This window comes from Saccostrea cucullata, unplaced genomic scaffold, assembly GCF_032062105.1.
Source record: "Saccostrea cucullata isolate Sc308-1 unplaced genomic scaffold, CSIRO_AGI_Scuc_v1 ctg1911, whole genome shotgun sequence".
Taxonomy (NCBI): Eukaryota; Metazoa; Mollusca; class Bivalvia; order Ostreida; family Ostreidae; genus Saccostrea; species Saccostrea cuccullata.
The window spans coordinates 72,182-91,827 of NW_026921292.1; positions in this window are offsets into that span (position 1 = coordinate 72,182).

Consider the following 19,646-nt stretch of genomic DNA (forward strand, 5'->3'; position numbering starts at 1 on the left):
TTGCAATATACCCTAATTGAAAAAAAAATGTGTTACTCACATAAAAGTTGTAAATGTACTTACCTGGTCATTGGTCATTTGCAAAATTATTTTGTTAAAGCACATTTTAATTCCACACTCAAGTACTCTGAAGTTGACATAAAAAAGATGCCTGAGTTTCTGATTGACAATATTTACGTGTCATCTTTAAAATGACAATTTCTTTGTAAAATATACTATAGATCCTTTTTTGACATTATTTCCGAGAGATCTTGTGTAAATTATTAATTTTTGAGTGACTTTTCAATAAGCTTTGATTAAATTATTGACTTTAAATTACTAGGAAAAATATTCTAAGAATGAGGAAAATATGAATTTGAATCTAGATTTATATATAAATAAAATGTTTTAATGTTTTCTGTCAAACGATCGTATTTCTTTAAAAAAAATTCCAAATATTCTTTATTCATTCTTCTAAGATATAAAAGACTATAAACACATTAAACTGCATTATAATTTTATTTTAACTGTATTTTTGAACACTTCCTGAGCATGATTATTTTTCTAAATTTGTTTCCTGATCCCGCGGTTTGTTTACTACATAAATGGACTGGCCCAAAAATTAACAAAGCAGGTCAACAAGTCATGGGACATTTGTATCCCCATTTCAGATCCACGCGATGGGGAAGAAACCAGTTCAACATCCATCTTTTGAAATGTTTACAATGCATGATTTCATAACAGATATTATAGATATTATATAACATGTGTAATGTAGCCTTCAATTTAGATCAAAGGGCAGATCACTCCACATGCAGACCCCTCCCCCAAAGAATAACAGCTCTTTAGTATGCAGTGTAAAGATGATTCTTCTGTAATTTATATTGAAATCAAGAATTTCATTTACACAATGTTTTCAAAATATAATGTAAGAACATAATTATTTTAAAAGTATTTCTCAAAAGGTTTATCACTCCTCATGCAAATATTGATTGATTTAATCAGACAAGTTTTTAAAAAAAGCTGTTACTTTTAACAGTCTTCAAAATGACAATTTCTTTGTAAAATATACTATAGATCCTTTTTAGACATTATTTCGGAGAGATCTTGTGTATCTTGTTTTAACAGGTATGTGCTTGTTATCCATACTGGTTGTGTTGTAACAAATTACTTCTCTACTTATTTTCAGATTTTTATTTAGAGGTTTTTTTAAGGACAGATAATACAAACAAGCTTTTGTCAAAATTTTGAAAATAACAACTAAGTTCATGTTTTAATAAATAAAATGAAATGAAATGAATTATTTTCACAACCTTGTTCTTAATTTTTTAATCAAATTTGCACAAAAATGGAATTTGAAGAGAATATTATTTGTATAGTCAGAAGGGCAGAATTTTGAACGTCACAGAAGTTCTACATTTTCTTTATATTCTAGAAATTTATCATTTGTATCATTTGCAATGAAATAAGGTCAAAAATATATACCATTTTAGGTATCAATTTTCTGTTTTTATCATCTGTCCTATCTGTCTGTAGTGTTTATAGTACTTAGCATCTGTCCTTAAAAAGAAAATATAGATTCGTTTATGTTGCACGGGAAAAGGTGAAACAAAAAAAGTCCTTTAATTTTAGGCAACAGCTGAAAAATTTCAGTATAAACAGGCAACTTAGCCACATCTGATCCACATATGAGTATCATTTGATTTTCAAATGATTGGTTTCATATGAGAATCATAAAAAGGCAACATATGTGAAATATATGAAGCAAACATATGATTTACATATGATCCACACATGTGAATCATATGAAAATAACTTCAGATGATTTGCAAGTTCACGTGTGTTTCAAGCCATTCACATATGAGGATCATATGAAAATGGTATCATATGTAAATCATATGAAACACTTATGTGTGTTCTCTTTCAATATTTATCACAAGGAAATACACATTGGGTTAAATATCTTATAATGCTTACACAACTTTTCTTGATAAAATTATTTTCATCAAGAGAAATAACTTATTTTTCACAGTGTACATTCTAAACAAGAAAATATACAAACAAGTCGGTAGCATTTGTCGATAAATGTATTTAACATATTCTAAAATGAGTAAGATTTCAGCAAAATAACTAAGTTGGTAAACATGTATACATGTATAAATGAATAACAAAGTAAGGTCATGTACTTGTATAAAAAATCATATGACATGAAAATGAAAATGTCCACAGCAAAATTGAAATATCAGCAATTTGTCACCATTTGGCATGTATTCTCTATTGTAAATTTATGAAAAATCAAGTCATTTGATATTCCAGTATACAAATAAGAATGGAAAATCTTTACAGGTAAAAATTCAGACAAGATTGTGTACATCCTCCCCATTTCATAATTATTTCATATATTTCCTTGTTCTTTTTCCTTCTGTATCTTTCAATATTTTCAGTTGTCCTTCCTTTGATCTTCCATGAACATATGGGCCAGTATTTATACTCGGCGATTCCAATTCACATCTGTCAAAAGGACATGGGATCAAAAATCATTACCATACAAGAGACAGAGTTATCATTTTTGAGTTTTGCTTGGTCGAACAAAATTTAATATCTGAAAAGAGACAAAATAAGTGCATGGTCTTGATTACACATCTATAGTACAATTTTCTAAACATACATCGAAACTAGCTTTAGTAATTAGACTCTCTGTCGACATCGTAAAAGAGGTGGTGAAATGCAAAATGCGAAGGCGTGCCACAAGTGATATTGACGTGCATTTTCCCAAAGCTAATTGGTTTTATTGTTTGAATTATTGTGTACGCACCAGGATTTCAAAGTCTTATACTTTTGAATAAAGTGTTAAAATGATTATTTTCTTTATAAAATAAGACAAAGCTTAATAAAAATCAAATGCATCACTGTATTTCTTTTTTTCACATTTTTCAGTGCAGAAAAAGCATATGATTTTTAGATTTTATTAACCTAGATTGATGACTCATTTATGAAGGAAAACAAATACAAATAATTTTGCTCAATTTGGAATGTCGATACTTATAATCATTGACAGATTTCTATTTTTATTTCAAGCGTGATAACTGCAAATTACACATATAAAAAGCTACAATGGAAGATATTGATTTTTCGCTTGATGCACGGTTAAATTAGCTGTTAAGAATGCAACCCTTCAAAATATTTCGTAAATGAAAGGAACTGTTGTTATGTGTCGTCTTTTAAAGATATTGTTAGGCTACACCAAGGACAAACGGTATTGATTGAACCAGTTAATTCTTAACCTGAGATCAATGGTTATGTAATATTTGTTTTCTAATCTTGAAAAATAATCTATGGCTCGTTTCTATTAATATTTGAGTTGAACTTTTCAATAGGTAAAGTAAGAAAGTAAGTAAACATTTGTTTTCTCTCATTAGGATATCTAGATTGAAACAGAATAAATAAGAACGTAAAATTTGTCCTACTTTGTTTTTAAATATGTGTTCATGTAACAATGTCGTCCATATAACCAGGACAATAAGAAATTATATATCAATGGTTGCAATATACCCTAATTGAAAAAAAATGTGTTACTCACATAAAAGTTGTAAATGTACTTACCTGGTCATTGGTCATTTGCAAAATTATTTTGTTAAAGCACATTTTAATTCCACACTCAAGTACTCTGAAGTTGACATTAAAAAGATGCTTGAGTTTCTGATTGACAATATTTACGTGTCATCTTTAAAATGACAATTTCTTTGTAAAATATACTATAGATCCTTTTTTGACATTATTTCCGAGAGATCTTGTGTAAATCAATGGTTATGTAATATTTGTTTTCTAATCTTGAAAAATAATCTATGGCTCGTTTCTATTAATATTTGAGTTGAACTTTTCAATAGGTAAAGTAAGAAAGTAAGTAAACATTTGTTTTCTCTCATTAGGATATCTAGATTGAAACAGAATAAATAAGAACGTAAAATTTGTCCTACTTTGTTTTTAAATATGTGTTCATGTAACAATGTCGTCCATATAACCAGGACAATAAGAAATTATATATCAATGGTTGCAATATACCCTAATTGAAAAAAAATGTGTTACTCACATAAAAGTTGTAAATGTACTTACCTGGTCATTGGTCATTTGCAAAATTATTTTGTTAAAGCACATTTTAATTCCACACTCAAGTACTCTGATGTTGACATTAAAAAGATGCTTGAGTTTCTGATTGACAATATTTACGTGCCATCTTTAAAATGACAATTTCTTTGTAAAATATACTATAGATCCTTTTTTGACATTATTTCCGAGAGATCTTGTGTAAATTATTAATTTTTAGTGACTTTTTAATTAAGCTTTGATTAAATTATTGACTTTAAATTACAAGGAAAAATATTCTAAGAATGAGGAAAATATGAATTTGAATCTAGATTTATATATAAATAAAATGTTTTAATGTTTTCTGTCAAACGATTGTATTTCTTTAAAAAAATTCCAAATATTTTTTATTCATTCTTCTAAGATATAAAAGACTATAAACACATTAAACTGCATTATAATTTTATTTTAACTGTATTTTTGAACACTTCCTGAGCATGATTATTTTTCTAAATTTGTTTCCTGATCCCGCGGTTTGTTTACTACATAAATGGACTGGCCCAAAAATTAACAAGGCAGGTCAACAAGTCATGGGACATTTGTATTCCCATTTCAGATCCACACGATGGAGAAGAAACCAGTTCAACATCCATCTTTTGAAATGTTTACAATGCATGATTTCATAACAGATATTATAGATATTATATAACATGTGTAATGTAGCCTTCAATTTAGATCAAAGGGCAGATCACTCCACATGCAGACCCCTCCCCCAAAGAATAACAGCTCTTTAGTATGCAGTGTAAAGATGATTCTTCTGTAATTTATATTGAAATCAAGAATTTCATTTACACAATGTTTTCAAAATATAATGTAAGAACATAATTATTTTAAAAGTATTTCTCAAAAGGTTTATCACTCCTCATGCAAATAGTGATTGATTTAGTCAGACAAGTTTTTAAAAAAAGCTGTTACTTTTAACAGTCTTCAAAATGACAATTTCTTTGTAAAATATACTATAGATCCTTTTTAGACATTATTTCGGAGAGATCTTGTGTATCTTGTTTTAACAGGTATGTGCTTGTTATCCATACTGGTTGTGTTGTAACAAATTACTTCTCTACTTATTTTCAGATTTTTATTTAGAGGTTTTTTTAAGGACAGATAATACAAACAAGCTTTTGTCATAATTTTGAAAATAACAACTTAGTTCATGTTTTAATAAATAAAATGAAATGAAATGAATTATTTTCACAACCTTGTTCTTAATTTTTTAATCAAATTTGCACAAAAATGGAATTTGAAGAGAATATTATTTGTATAGTCAGAAGGGCAGAATTTTGAACGTCACAGAAGTTCTACATTTTCTTTATATTCTAGAAATTTATCATTTGTATCATTTGCAATGAAATAAGGTCAAAAATATATACCATTTTAGGTATCAATTTTCTGTTTTTATCATCTGTCCTATCTGTTTGTAGTGTTTATAGTACTTAGCATCTGTCCTTAAAAAGAAAATATAGATTCGTGTATGTTGCACGGGAAAAGGTGAAACAAAAAAAGTCCTTTAATTTTAAGCAACAGCTGAAAAATTTCAGTATAAACAGGCAACTTAGCCACATATGATCCACATATGAGTATCATATGATTTTCAAATGATTAGTTTCATATGAGAATCATAAAAAAGGCAACATATGTGAAATATATGAAGCAAACATATGATTTACATATGATCCACACATGTTAATCATATGAAAATAAATTCAGATGATTTGCAAGTTCAAGTGTGTTTCAAGCCATTCACATATGAGGATCATATGAAAATGGTATCATATGTAAATCATATGAAACACTTATGTGTGTTCTCTTTCAATATTTATCACAAGGAAATACACATTCTTGTACACATTTAAAAATAAGATATTTCTGCAATGATCTTTCTGTATGGGTTAAATATCTTATAATGCTTACAAACTTTTTTTGATAAAATTATTTTCATCAAGAGAAATAACTTATTTTTCACAGTGTACATTCTAAACAAGAAAATATACAAACAAGTCGGTAGCATTTGTCGATAAATGTATTTAACATATTCTAAAATGAGTAAGATTTCAGCAAAATAACTAAGTTTGTAAACATGTATACATGTATAAATGAATAACAAAGTAAGGTCATGTACTTGTATAAAAAACCATATGACATGAAAATGAAAATGTCCACAGCAAAATTGAAATATCAGCAATTTGTCACCATTTGGCATGTATTCTCTATTGTAAATTTATGAAAAATCAAGTCATTTGATATTCCAGTATACAAATAAGAATGGAAAATCTTTACAGGTAAAAATTCAGACAAGATTGTGTACATCCTCCCCATTTCATAATTATTTCATATATTTCCTTGTTCTTTTTCCTTCTGTATCTTTCAATATTTTCAGTTGTCCTTCCTTTGATCTTCCATGAACATATGGGCCAGTATTTATACTCGGCGATTCCAATTCACATCTGTCAAAAGGACTTGGGATCAAAAATCATTACCATACAAGAGACAGAGTTATCATTTTTGAGTCTTGCTTGGTCGAACAAAATTTAATATCTGAAAAGAGACAAAATAAATGCATGGTCTTGATTACACATCTTTTGAACAATTTCCTAAACATACATCGAAACTAGCTTTAATAATTAGACTCTCGGTCGACATCGTAAAAGAGGTGGTGAAATGCAAAATGCTTAGGCGTGCCACAAGTGATATTGACGTGCATTTTCCCAAAGCTATTTGCAAACAGAGAGATAGACGAAATAGTAAACACTATAAATGTCCAATCTTACGTTAATCTCGCAAATAATAGTCACGATGTAATCGCAAAAACTATTTTTGGATCAAGGTGTTGTTCCATTGTATTCGTGGAGGAGAGTGAAATGTTTATGCTTTTGCTATTGCAGCTTGTGTGGTGTGTATTATGGTAGAAATGAACACAAACTTACATGATTGATTGATTGATTTATTGATTGATTGTATACTGTTTAACGTCCCTCTCCAGAAAATTTCACTGATATGGAAACGTTACCATTGCCGGTGAAGGGCTGCAAATTTAGACCTATGCTCGGCACTTACGGCCTTTGAACAGGGAGGGATCTTTATCGTGCCACACCTGCTGTGACACGGGGCCTCGGTTTATACGGTCTCATCCGAAGGACCATCCCGTTTAGTCGCCTTTTACGACAAGCAAAGGGGTACTGAGGACCTATTCCAACCCGGATCCCCACGGGGCCACACTTACATGAAGGATAAATTTTACATCGAAATTGATAAAATGCGATGTACATAGTAATTAAACTATTGACAGTGACTTGTGTACATATATCCATAATTTTGTTCTAAAGTTCAGATCTTGTTTTATACAAAATAGATCGTTGCATTGATCTCTGCTGCAGAGGAAATAAAGAATGTCTGTCTGTCTGCTCTTCTCAGTTTGAAGGACTTTTGAGCTTGAATACTGTTCGTTCTCCTCATATATTCCATTCATGAAATATATGTAGATATTGAACAGTATGCAGTCTCTAATCAAAAATACTTCATTAAAACAAAACAAATCAGGAACAGAGCAAACACAGATCTCCTAACAGTAAGAGATAGGATCAGTTGCCATAGTGGAATAAGTATTCTCGCATAATCACCGGTGTAAGATTGACTTGTCCAGTGTGAGACAGCAGTGTGAGATTTTTCTGTCTTACACTGTGTATTACTACGCCACGAACGAGAACCTAAACATTCGGTCATTATATAAAGAAATTGTAACAATGTAAAAAAAAAATATAACACATAATTAAACTGTTGTCAATTAACTTATTAATATAAACTTAATTTCATTCAAAATATTGTATTTTCACTTTTTTAATGGCACTTTTTTAGATAGCGGAATGATTCTTCTTTTACGCTGTCGGATAGATAAGTTTTTTATTCCCAGTTTTTATCTTTCTGATTAATTTACACGGACTGAAAATTATTTTATCAGTTTACACTACGTGTAAACCATTTTCAGGTACGTTCTCTCCAATGGTGTATTCAGATTTTTAATTAGATGGAAAATAAAAATATTTTTTAAGCCCCATCATGGCGACGTCATTGACAGGCCGTTATTTTGGATAAAATAATGCGCGAAAAATAATCATTCATTACATACTCGTGTGGAAATAGTGAAATTCCACCTCGAGGCCAAGATTCACGGTCTAGGACTCGGCAAAGCCTCGTCCTAGACTGTAAATCTTGTCCCCTCGGTGGAATTTCACTATCCCACACTCGTAGTAATGAATGATTCTATTATTCCCTGCTTATCGAGAACTTCGACGTTTGGTCCTTGTCATGACGGGGAAATAGTGGAAAATCCGTCGACGTTTCAATATGTACAAAATTACCTTACAATAAGCGTGAAAAATATCATAACTGGATGTAAGATTTACGTCAAAATGAAATAATTCTTAATCTTTTGATAACAATATTTCTATCCCTATCGTCACAATCTTCTTTGTTGTCGTCTTCTTCCTTAGAACCTGCGCTGTCTATCCCAGATCTTCCTTTAAAAATAGAGAAAGAAAGTGCACGACAAATTTTGATTTTCAATTCGTTGGTGGCATTTTAAAATTATTGTACATGTTCTATCTATTTATTGGAAAAAAAAATCTTACTTTTTCTTGACCTCTCTGCCGATCTAGCAGGGTCTACTGGTGGGCTGGGTAAAAGGCTTTTATCCTATAGAATCACAGAAATAAATCCCTAAAACAATATTGCAATATATAAATTTCATTTACGATAAATGTAGGAAAATATAAGATATAGTCAACATTTAATTTCTCATCTCAAATATCGATCTTAATTCTCGTAATTCATGTCAAACAGAAATGAAAAAGAACTGAGACAAAAAGTTTATATCACTTTATATCTAGTTGATGTAAAGAATGAATAAGTACTGTACTGTTTAAAAAAAATATCGAGGATACTCTCTGCCATTATTAAGATTGAATTCCCTCCCTTGCTATACTTTTTTTCACTTTTAAAAAAGTACTGAAAAATTCCGTTACTGGTCAGAGTTTCTTTTATCAGAGAAAATAGATTTATTGGAAAGTATTCAGAAGTGGCAAAAAGTTGGTCACTTTTCATTAAGTTTTAACAAATATCTTAATTGAATAAGAAGATTCATTTTTTGCATTCGGTTATAACGAAGTCACAGGCAACTGCGAATTTCTTCCCTTTATCCGTAATTCGTAATATCCGTGTAAAGAATTCGTTAAATTTTTATAGCTGGGGATTCAAGATAACTTCGATATATCCTTGAATTCGCAATATCCATGTTCGTACTAAACGGGTTTTACTATATCCTTAGAAGGGTCTCCAACGTATCCAGAGTCAACGAATATTCTGAATCTCATTGCGTAACAGGACACAGTTATTGGATAGAGATAAACTGAATGTCCGAGAGATCTGAAATGAATTTGTCTAGTTATTAAAATGGGAAAAAGGGATCAAAGTCTTACTTAGAGAGATTTATAACTTCAAACGATAGAGAGAACTGAGTTTTACTTCATGATTATTTAGTAGAGGAATATTCATTTAAAGGTCTGGAAAAGGTTGCTGAAGTTTTTCTTATCCAAACTTCCTAAAAACATTGATTCAAAGAGGTCTAACATTATTTAGAGCATTCGAAAGTAAACGTAAGGAAAAAAAAATAAAACTCCTGAAATTTAAGTTTTTAACGATCTCCTGGAAATGGAAATTTCTATTTAAGAAACATTGGTAATATTTCATGTTTCTACTAATAACGGCTATTGGCCACAGGTATATTTGTTTCTAGCGATGATTAAAGAAAAAAGGTTAATAATAACGACATGAGATATATCAGTATATGGGCAAACCATGGATTACATATTTTAGTAATTTTACAGATACGGATATGACATTTATATAAAAAGTTTTTCAAGTACCAATATGAGATATTTTAAAAAGTAACTATATTCATGTATTTTTGCAAAAGACTTACATGTATAGAGTAATTTTTAAAGTAAACAGTCAATACCCACATTTATGAAACCTTATTTTTATTTTCAAGATTCTAGAAATAATTGATTGATTCAGATGTACAACTAGCAACATATCAAACTATAGCCTAGTAATTGGGCGGATGGGTGAGGTGGGTGCAAAAAGCATGTAAACTACATTATGTTGATATCGACATTCAAACAAAAATGTTATACACAGATCGTCGTAACCGCATAATCTCCCTCCTTGTATTATTATTTCTTGTCACATTAAATTATCATGAAGTTAAAATAAACATGTCTTGAAAATCAGAAAAGAAGCATTGCTTACTCTAACTTGTCTGTATGAACTACACAGTGAAAAGAATGCTGTCAATTTGATGATTTCTTATCTTGAATGTGTACTTCATTCGAGATTGTTCTAAGAGTCCATTATCTATTGATTCTTAAAGATAACATTTAACACTACCTTGGTTTTTGACCTAAAATTATCGAAGATATTGAATATCAGCATTCATTTCTCAAGTACGTGCCGTATGTTCCATAAATTCAATTAATTTTAGACAATCATGCATTGATAATACCAGATAATACCAGATTCTACAATGAATGTAAACCTTTTGATAAATGCGTTATTTTCCTTAGTTATAGAGTGTTTACAACGTGAAACTGAAAGTTGATTAAATATTTTATTATTTGAAATAAAAAGAAAACTACCGAAATACGAAAGTATGACATTTTATTCTTTAAATGTTTAATGCTATGAATTAAAATATAAAAGTTTTCTTTGCCTGGTGAGCCCGATTTAGCATTTAACCTGTTTGTAATGAAATGCTGATATTATTTTAGACATTTGAGATTGAAAGCTATGAATAGATTTTAATAATAAGATATTGAGTATTGTTAAACAATGAATTAGAGACGGGGTGTATACCAGATGTAGATACTAAAAAATCAAAGGATATACTATTCAATCCAACAATTTGTCAGAATTTCTTTGGGATGAAATACCGACCAATTACTAGCAGACAAATTTTGGAATTCGTATAAATTTAAATCAGAATTTATAAATTTATTTTTTTAAAATCATTATTAGAAGAGAAGATCTGCTGTGGTCTTCGACAAGTGTGACACATCATTTTCGTATTTTGATATATTATTTGAGATAGGTGTTAATGGTGACACGACAAAAGAAGCTATATGATAAACATGGTGACTCTAATCTTTCAATTGTTAACTTTTCTTACTTATTAAGCAAAAAAAGTTAAATATAAAAATCAACCAATCTATATAATAAACTTAATATAAAGTTCAACTTATCAATTTTCTACTTCACTTAATTATGCAGCAATATACCCTTCTCACATGTACACGGCGTCTATCTGTGAATCCGATACACAAGAATATGCTGTGAATACGAACTTTCTTAAAACAAAGCAAACTATTGACAAACAAGCTGGAGAAACAAGGGTATCAACAGTCGTCTTTTAGTCCTCATATCAAGCATTTAATGGTTCACATGTCGACCTTGTTGATAAATATAGTCTATCATTATCTGATGGTGTTCATGCTTATTGTTAGGACATTATTGACACACTGAATTGTTAATGGATTTTCCCGAATTTTCCCATCATGTCATGGGGCGTATGACGGCTGTGACCGGTCGTCAGGAAATCCAGAAACATGCATGACACCAAATCCTACGCCGAATGCTTTAAATGTCTGTGTACTTTGTTCTTAAATTGTATGGTTTGAATGGACATATTATCTTGAATTTATGGAGAGGGCTTTATAGGCAGTGCCTGCCGCTCAATCGTGTTATGTTTATACATAAAATATTGTTTACATTAAATCTTGAATGGTGTTTGTTACCGCAAATTTCATTCATATCAACAAAGAGAAATTGTCTATAGTATATTCTTAATTTTCTCCTTCTTCAATTCATAATTTTGTGTTTCGTTGCACATATATATGTATATATTGTTTTAAATTATGATTATACGAAACTCTGTTTTTAGGTTGTTTCTATTTTATGGGGAAAATCTAACAGAAGAGAAATTTCTTTTTTTTTTCGTATCAAAAAATGTACTTTATGGACCGTTATCCCATTGATTTCCTCATATCCTTTCTCTGAAAAAAAAAATAGTTATTGATTATTCAAAACCTGTTCGTACTGCACGTTCGATATTTTGAAATCAATTATAATGCACTTCCTTCTATCAATTTTCTGCAGGGATTTCAATTATCAGAAAATGCATGCATTGTTAATAATCACCCAGTTGAAACTGACACGTAGCATTCATAACTCTGTCAAACATAATAATGCTTGTGGCATTTTAATACAAATAAATTTGTTATGGTAATATCATATTCCAAATTTCTAAAAGACTGGTTACTTCACAAGCCAATATCATTTTTAAAGAAAAAAATCGTATGTATAGATAGTTCAGATATGAATGAATGTTACAATGTAAAAACCATACTATCTCCATGATCTTACTATTTCGAGGAAATATTACAAAACATACTTAAAACTTATTCAGATGTGAAGAAAAATTACTGTAATAAATATTGTACCACTTAAATAACATATTGTGATATATTCTCAGCGTATATTTTTCATAAATAAACGATAAATAATAATCTCACGAATTCATGGTATCCTTTTTAATATTTATAAAGAATCTTTTCTTTGATTTGTATCTTAAAAAAATCTTTCCTTATTTGTCTTTGGCCAGAATGGGACAGAATCGCATATTCACATTTCAAAAACTCTTTTTCTTAAAAAAATCCATTACTCAAGTTAGGAAAATCAATCGCCTTTAGCCTTCTCAAATGTGGTCTACATCTAACCATAGAAACGCTGAAATATTTTCGTTATCTAGATAGCATTGCCCTATTCATTTGATTGAAAAAAGATCTCTCTTGAAATCTATTAATTAAAACGTAAAGTAAACAGATAATCTCGAGCATGTGAAATGCCTTATATAGCATATCAATCAACTTTGAAAAGCATAAATAGAGTTAATTATATACATAATCCAGTGGCCCTTTTTTAAGCGTAATGGCTAATGATTTTTTGGTTTCCATATCTCCCCTGTCTTTTGGATGAGACCGTATAAACCTAGATTCCCTGTCGCAGAAGGTGCTGGCACGAAAAAGATCCCTTTCTGCTCAATGGTCCTGAGTGCCTGGTATAGGACAGTAGTAAGTTTGCAGCTCTCTATCGGCAAGTGGGGGCGTCTCCATTTGAGTGAACAAATCTCGTGAGGGTCGTTAAACAGCATAAAATCAATCAATTAATCTACATCTTCGTTTGCAAGAAGCCCCACCTGCAATGCCAATGAAATATCCATCTACAAGTGCAATGTACTACATGACATTGTGTATTATGCTGTTTTAACATTAATCGTGATGGAAGATTGGTCGATGCTTGGTTTCTTTTCCAGATTCTGGCTCCTTTTCCTGAAATGGCTCTTTCCGTTTCGCTTCATTATTCCTTTTTATTGATTTTCATCCACCTTTGTAACGAATTTCTTAATTGATGAAGGTAAAAGTATACATAGTAAAGACATACAATTCTTGCAATTGACCGTTTGTAGCCATATTGACAAATGAGGAAAACAGTGCAATTCCTGTCAAAAATCTATTTGCCAAATTATTATAAAATAAAAATGACATTATAGGATCACCCGGCGCTTTCGTAGTTTATTTTCATGACGTCCGATAACGTTGTTTTTTCAATGTCCGCTTCTTCTACCTCATACACTTTTTTCATGAAATTCCCTGGAGCTGAGTAAGGACTTAAACCCGCCTTGTGTATATGACCTTACAATTTCAGGAACAGTGGCCTTCAATGACCATAAAATTCCAAAGGATTAATCCATTAATATTTGGAGAGATCCTCGCTTATTTTGCTTTTGGGAGCTTTAAAATATCTACAACACATGAACGTCATTTTTTGACGTGCTGGATTTTTAACACCTTAACTGCAAATCGACATTATATGTGTATCGCTTTTCTCTCTAAATCTATTTTGACATTAAAAGACAAGTACTCTGGATGCATATTTTTCTCTATAACCGGTTTCAACATATTTTAGGTCTATACCAGTTTTTTTCAAGGGCAAAACCTTATAGTATGTTGAAAACGGAAACCCCTCCCCCTTTTGATGTCATTTCAAGGCCTTATTTGTTTGGACATTCCGTTTAAAGAATGACTGCACTTAAGCTATGAGAGTTGGAACCCGATGTTTTGCGCAAAATAAAATTCCAAAATTCATTAAATTTATGTTTAATAGGTATTAAACAATGTCTTAAGAGCAGGTTTTGGTGTATTATATTACATGAAAGTATTAAATAATACCGAGCGACACTACCTTTTGAGACGGGGGTCTTACAGTTTTGTCTCATTTCTATTGTTATTCACATGCATACAAGTTTTCAACGACTTTGTTTACATCGAGCCGCAACTTGACCATTTTTCTTATTTGCACAGAATGTGTATTTTACTTTAAACCTATACATATCCAAAGGACAATGTTGGTCAAGTTGCGGCTCATATCTAATTTTTAAAAAAATGTACCCAAACTTCGCTCGAGTTAGCTACTAAATTAGCAAGTCACCGAGTGTCAGCCCATGTGACCCGTTTGATATTATAATCACTTTTCTCACGTGGCATTCAAGTGTTCGATCCGCTTCCACTGTGTCAGTCGTTGGAAAATTCTTTTTATATCTACATGTACTTCCATTTTCAAAACATTGAAGATCATTGCGTACAATTCATTGTCGTTTTAAAGTTTACGTTGACTTCTTTCACTATAGTGTTTTTGTTCGGAGCATTTAAAAGAAAAGGGGTATTATTTTGCCGATTACATGCTGTACATATAGCAGTGGCGGATCCAGAAATTTTGAAAACGGGAGCCCAACCAGTTTTAGGTTAGGGTAGGAGCCCACAGTCACACCAAAAAAAAAACGAAACTTTTTATTTTATTTTTCCGTTACTAATTAATTTAGTCCACAATTATCATTCAAGATGATTAAGATAAAGTGAAAATGTCATTTTTTTAAATACATGTTGTAGGTTCGAACACATAATTTATAATTATTTTAAGATTTAGTTAATTCGCTGCTTGACAGCAAATACTACATGAGCAGTGAGATTTTAATTATTACAATTTTAAAAGATCGTTAGATAGAGAAAATTATGCAGTGCTTGATAATGTAGAAGCCGAAATTCATTTTCTTTAATGCATTGTCCTTTGTACTCTGAATAAAGATCAAAACTCTTTTGAAAATTATCTCTGCCAGTAATCAAATGGCATCTCATTTATGGATTTATTGTGTGTACTTATTTCAGATTATCCTATAGACAGGTTGCAAATCATTTTTCATTTACGCTAAGACAGTCCATTATGTTCAGAAAATGAAAATGTATTTCAGTGTCATTTTCATCTACTAATAATTCTTAAAAAAGACACTACAAACCTAAGCGTACAAAATGCAGACATATATTTATCACAATTTTGTTTATTTTTATGAACTTTTTGTTTTTCTCTTAATGTTCTGCTCTTTACTTACTTTACTTACTTACGTGGATACAAATTAATGAAATTATATGCATGGTTATAAATCATTTATTTTTTGTACACAATGAACACAAAACCCTCCTCTCCGCCTTTTTCGTATATAATGTAAATCAAATACGGAAAACCATGTGCTTATGATCCATTTCCATGCGATTTAAATGTCTCTGCCCCTTTGCTGCCACCTTAAAATCGAAAGCGGTCCAGTTCAATTTTCCGGAATTTATGGCTTAAACATGTTCTTTTCAATAGCGTTGTATGTAATTATAGAAATATGCATGACGAAAAATTCTAGAAATAAATATCAAAAACATATGCTTGCACATTAATCATAGATTAATTAAGCGATATATTTTAACGTTAAGCTTAAAATGGGTAACCGAAAAGGTTCCAAATAACGTCCTTAAGTGCAGTCATTCTTTACGATAAAATTTCATTGAATTTCAGAATGAAGTGGACATTTCATATATTATGGAACAGTTGTGCCCCGACACATACCTGAATTAACGGGATTTTTGGATGTCAAATGTTCATATCAAAAGAGTTTTTCTCAGTTACACCTAGGTAGCAAAATTGTTGTGTTCGAGGTTGCACCGCCTGGACATACCATTGCTTACAAAAACATTACTAATTTATTAAAAAATAAAAATTATGAATTATGGTTTTTTCTTTGGATTGAAAAGATGATGCTAACTAGATATTTGAAAATTCATTGATGTTCATTGATGTGCCTAAAGTGGTTTTAATTTTATGACGCTAGTCCACGAACTTTTTGATAACCCCTCGTATATAAGATGTGCTGGTACTTGTTACGATGTTGCAGTTTTAATAATCGATAAAAAGTTATGACTTTACAAATATTAAGTTACAAAAATTATCTTGTTTTAACAGATTCTGTATCTATCTGTTATCTGTGCTAGTTGTGTACGAGCAGATTACGTCTTCTCTATATCTTCCAAAAAAGTTTTCATTTAGATATTTTTGTAAAAATAGAGTCGTGTATAGTATGAAGGGAAAAGGTGCAAGTCCTTTAATTAAGTCAAGGACAGCGACTGAACGATTTCAATAAATTGCAAACAAAATGACTAAGTTTAGTGCAAACGGATTGAAAAGAAGACAAATCTAAAGTTAAAGTAAACAAAATATGGCTAAGTAATCTCACTAACGTTAAATCACATCTAAAAAAGAATTTAGCTGTGAAGATTCTTCAAAAGAAACACTGACCTGTACCGGTCGATTTCGAGAAACTAAAAAAGTAGTGATTTTCAAAAATTGTCATTGTGAGATTGGCCTAATTGAGGCCTAGTTTTAAGTTTGTTAAATTAATGATACAACAATTTTCTTTTGAATGATGAAATGACTGTTATAGTTTTTTTTAAAAGATTTTAAAGATCAAAACAAATTGAAACTTTGATGGTATATATTTTTGGAATTAGGGCTGTGAATGATACTGTTATTAAGTTAAATTCCTTTGAATTCATGTGTTTGCAAAATATTGTCATTAATTTATAAAGAAAAGTGTATTTATAAATAAATAATAATTGCTGAGCTTTCTTCAAATCCACATAATTGTACTGGACATCTACATTTATTCAAATTCTTTATTAACAAAAGATTTGCTCGTAGTTAAATACCAAACTAGTAATTAACACAGAATTGTTAAGGTTAAAGTATTTCTTGACTCAAAGTTAAAGAGATTTGGCATTGCATCAAGATATCTTTTTGCTGGAGTTCAAGAGCGCTAGCAACAATGTTAGTTCATATGTCTGGAATACGCATGCTCGGCTTAATGGTCGTGCATTCTAGGAACACTTCACGGTCTAGCTATCTGTGAAAACAACCATAGATAAACTATCCGATAACAATTTCGTTGTGCATTAAATAACACTGTCCATTTCTGTTTGATTCTGAAGTTTCTTTATTTATTGTAAGTTACAAGAAAGTAAACTACACAAGAAAAACTTAGGTCATGTAATGCCAAGATTCAACACATCTACCTTGTGAGTTATACCATCGCCGTAAACCTCACTAGAAATCTCTTTTCTTCTTTTCAAAGTTTGTTGTCAAGGCAAAATAAGCGATCGATACAATGCATTTCCAAATTGTTATAATTTTAATTCTATAAAATACTGTCACAAAAAGAATTAATAACTGTAACTATTAGACTCATAATGATACTGAACTGTGCAACATTTCATTATTCATGTACAAACTGTTATATACTGTTTAAAAAATTTCGATAAACAAAACATCTAGAATGAAAAAAAAAATATGGAACAGTATTCAAGATCGGAAGTCTATAAAATAATACGAATTAGATGCTCAGGAAACAAGAACCTCCAAAACATCAAAGATGGGATCAGGTGTCATGGAGGATAATTAAATTGATTTGATATTTTGTGTTCCAGAAGTCAATACACTGTTATACAACTATAATTTAATAATGCTTCAATGAATCAAAGCTTTCAATTTTCATGACTAACATTTAGTTTCAGTGTATTATTCTAAAAAATTAAGTTAGAAAAAGTAAAGTATTTTTTATCACCTTTTGTCTATCTCTGGTGTAGAACTTTAATGTCCTCGTTCAGGAAACTTTTTAAATTGATATCCCCAGTGTGTGTTTATTCGTTTTAAAGCGCGTGTTAATTATTTCTCTTTGATGATTAGTTTAAGTCTATAATATAAATGCAACTTTAAGCTTTTCTTTAGAATTTTTTTCAATGTTTTGAAATAATATTCTTCAAAGCGTTCAAGGCTTTATGTAATTTGGTTTTTGAAAAAGGTCATACGGATCACCAATCTCTCCTATGAAAACTTTGAGATAATCAGAGCATTTATCTTCAGGACTAAAGGAGACTATATAACCGGGGTACAAGGCTACGTAAATAAAATACCTTATGGCTAGTTGATCGATGAAGTATTTGTCAAAAACTAAAAGAAAATCGATTTTAAAAAGATTTGTTTAAACAACTATAAATGGCTTTGATTTAAAATGTTCAACAAAGAACATTACAACATTGAAAAACATTTGTTCCTTTAAAATTTATTATCTTCTTTAACAAAGTAAAAAATCAATTTACATAAATTTTAGAACAAATGTATTACTTTTAGTAACTTATTTCTTTGAAATTTCATCGAATTATTCAAGCATTTCCAAACATTTCGTTTTTAAATTGGCAGATTACTTGTTTGTTAACCAGTTGATGCAACCTTTGCACATTCCTCATTTAGCGCCTTCGTGACATTGATTCTCTTTATCAAAGTTTTTTCTGAGACTTGTCGAGGCCCGTCCGTAAATGTCCTTCACTTTATGCAAGCAGTTCTAGTTTATTCTTCGGTCTTCGTTCTAATAAAGTGTCTTTAATTTCATTTCTAACAAGCAGTGTAGAAATCTAGATTGAAATTTCCAGATTTAATTGTACGGCAACATGAATTTGAGGTTGGTCAGAGAGTAGTGGTAGAAGTAAACAAAACATGTAAGTAATATTGACAATTTCATTTCTTTTTTATTTATTCTTTCAAGAGGCTGGGTGGTCATGGCCATTTTTAGACTATTTTGATCTCCTTTAGAAGGAGAGCTCCATAAAAAATATAATAAAATGATCATAATTAACTAAAATTTAATAAATTTTTCTTTGCCAAATGATAGTTGACAGCTCAAGATATCATATCTAAAAGAAATAGTTAAATCTGGTGGTTAATAAAAAAAATAATCTGTTGACCCCTAGCCTCCTTAAAATGTTTGAAAGTAAACGCAAAAAAAGTTTTTGTTGCACACGGGAAAAAAGTGGCTCACATGGTATCCATGTGTTTTCTTTTTATTTGAATATTATGCAAAAATTATATATAAATAAACTTTACTTGCGAACATTACAAGAATTTGTTTGCGTGATATTCACGTAATTTTACTTTCGAAATTTCTGTGAATTTTTTTTTTCACAGAATATATATGCATGTATGAACTTCAA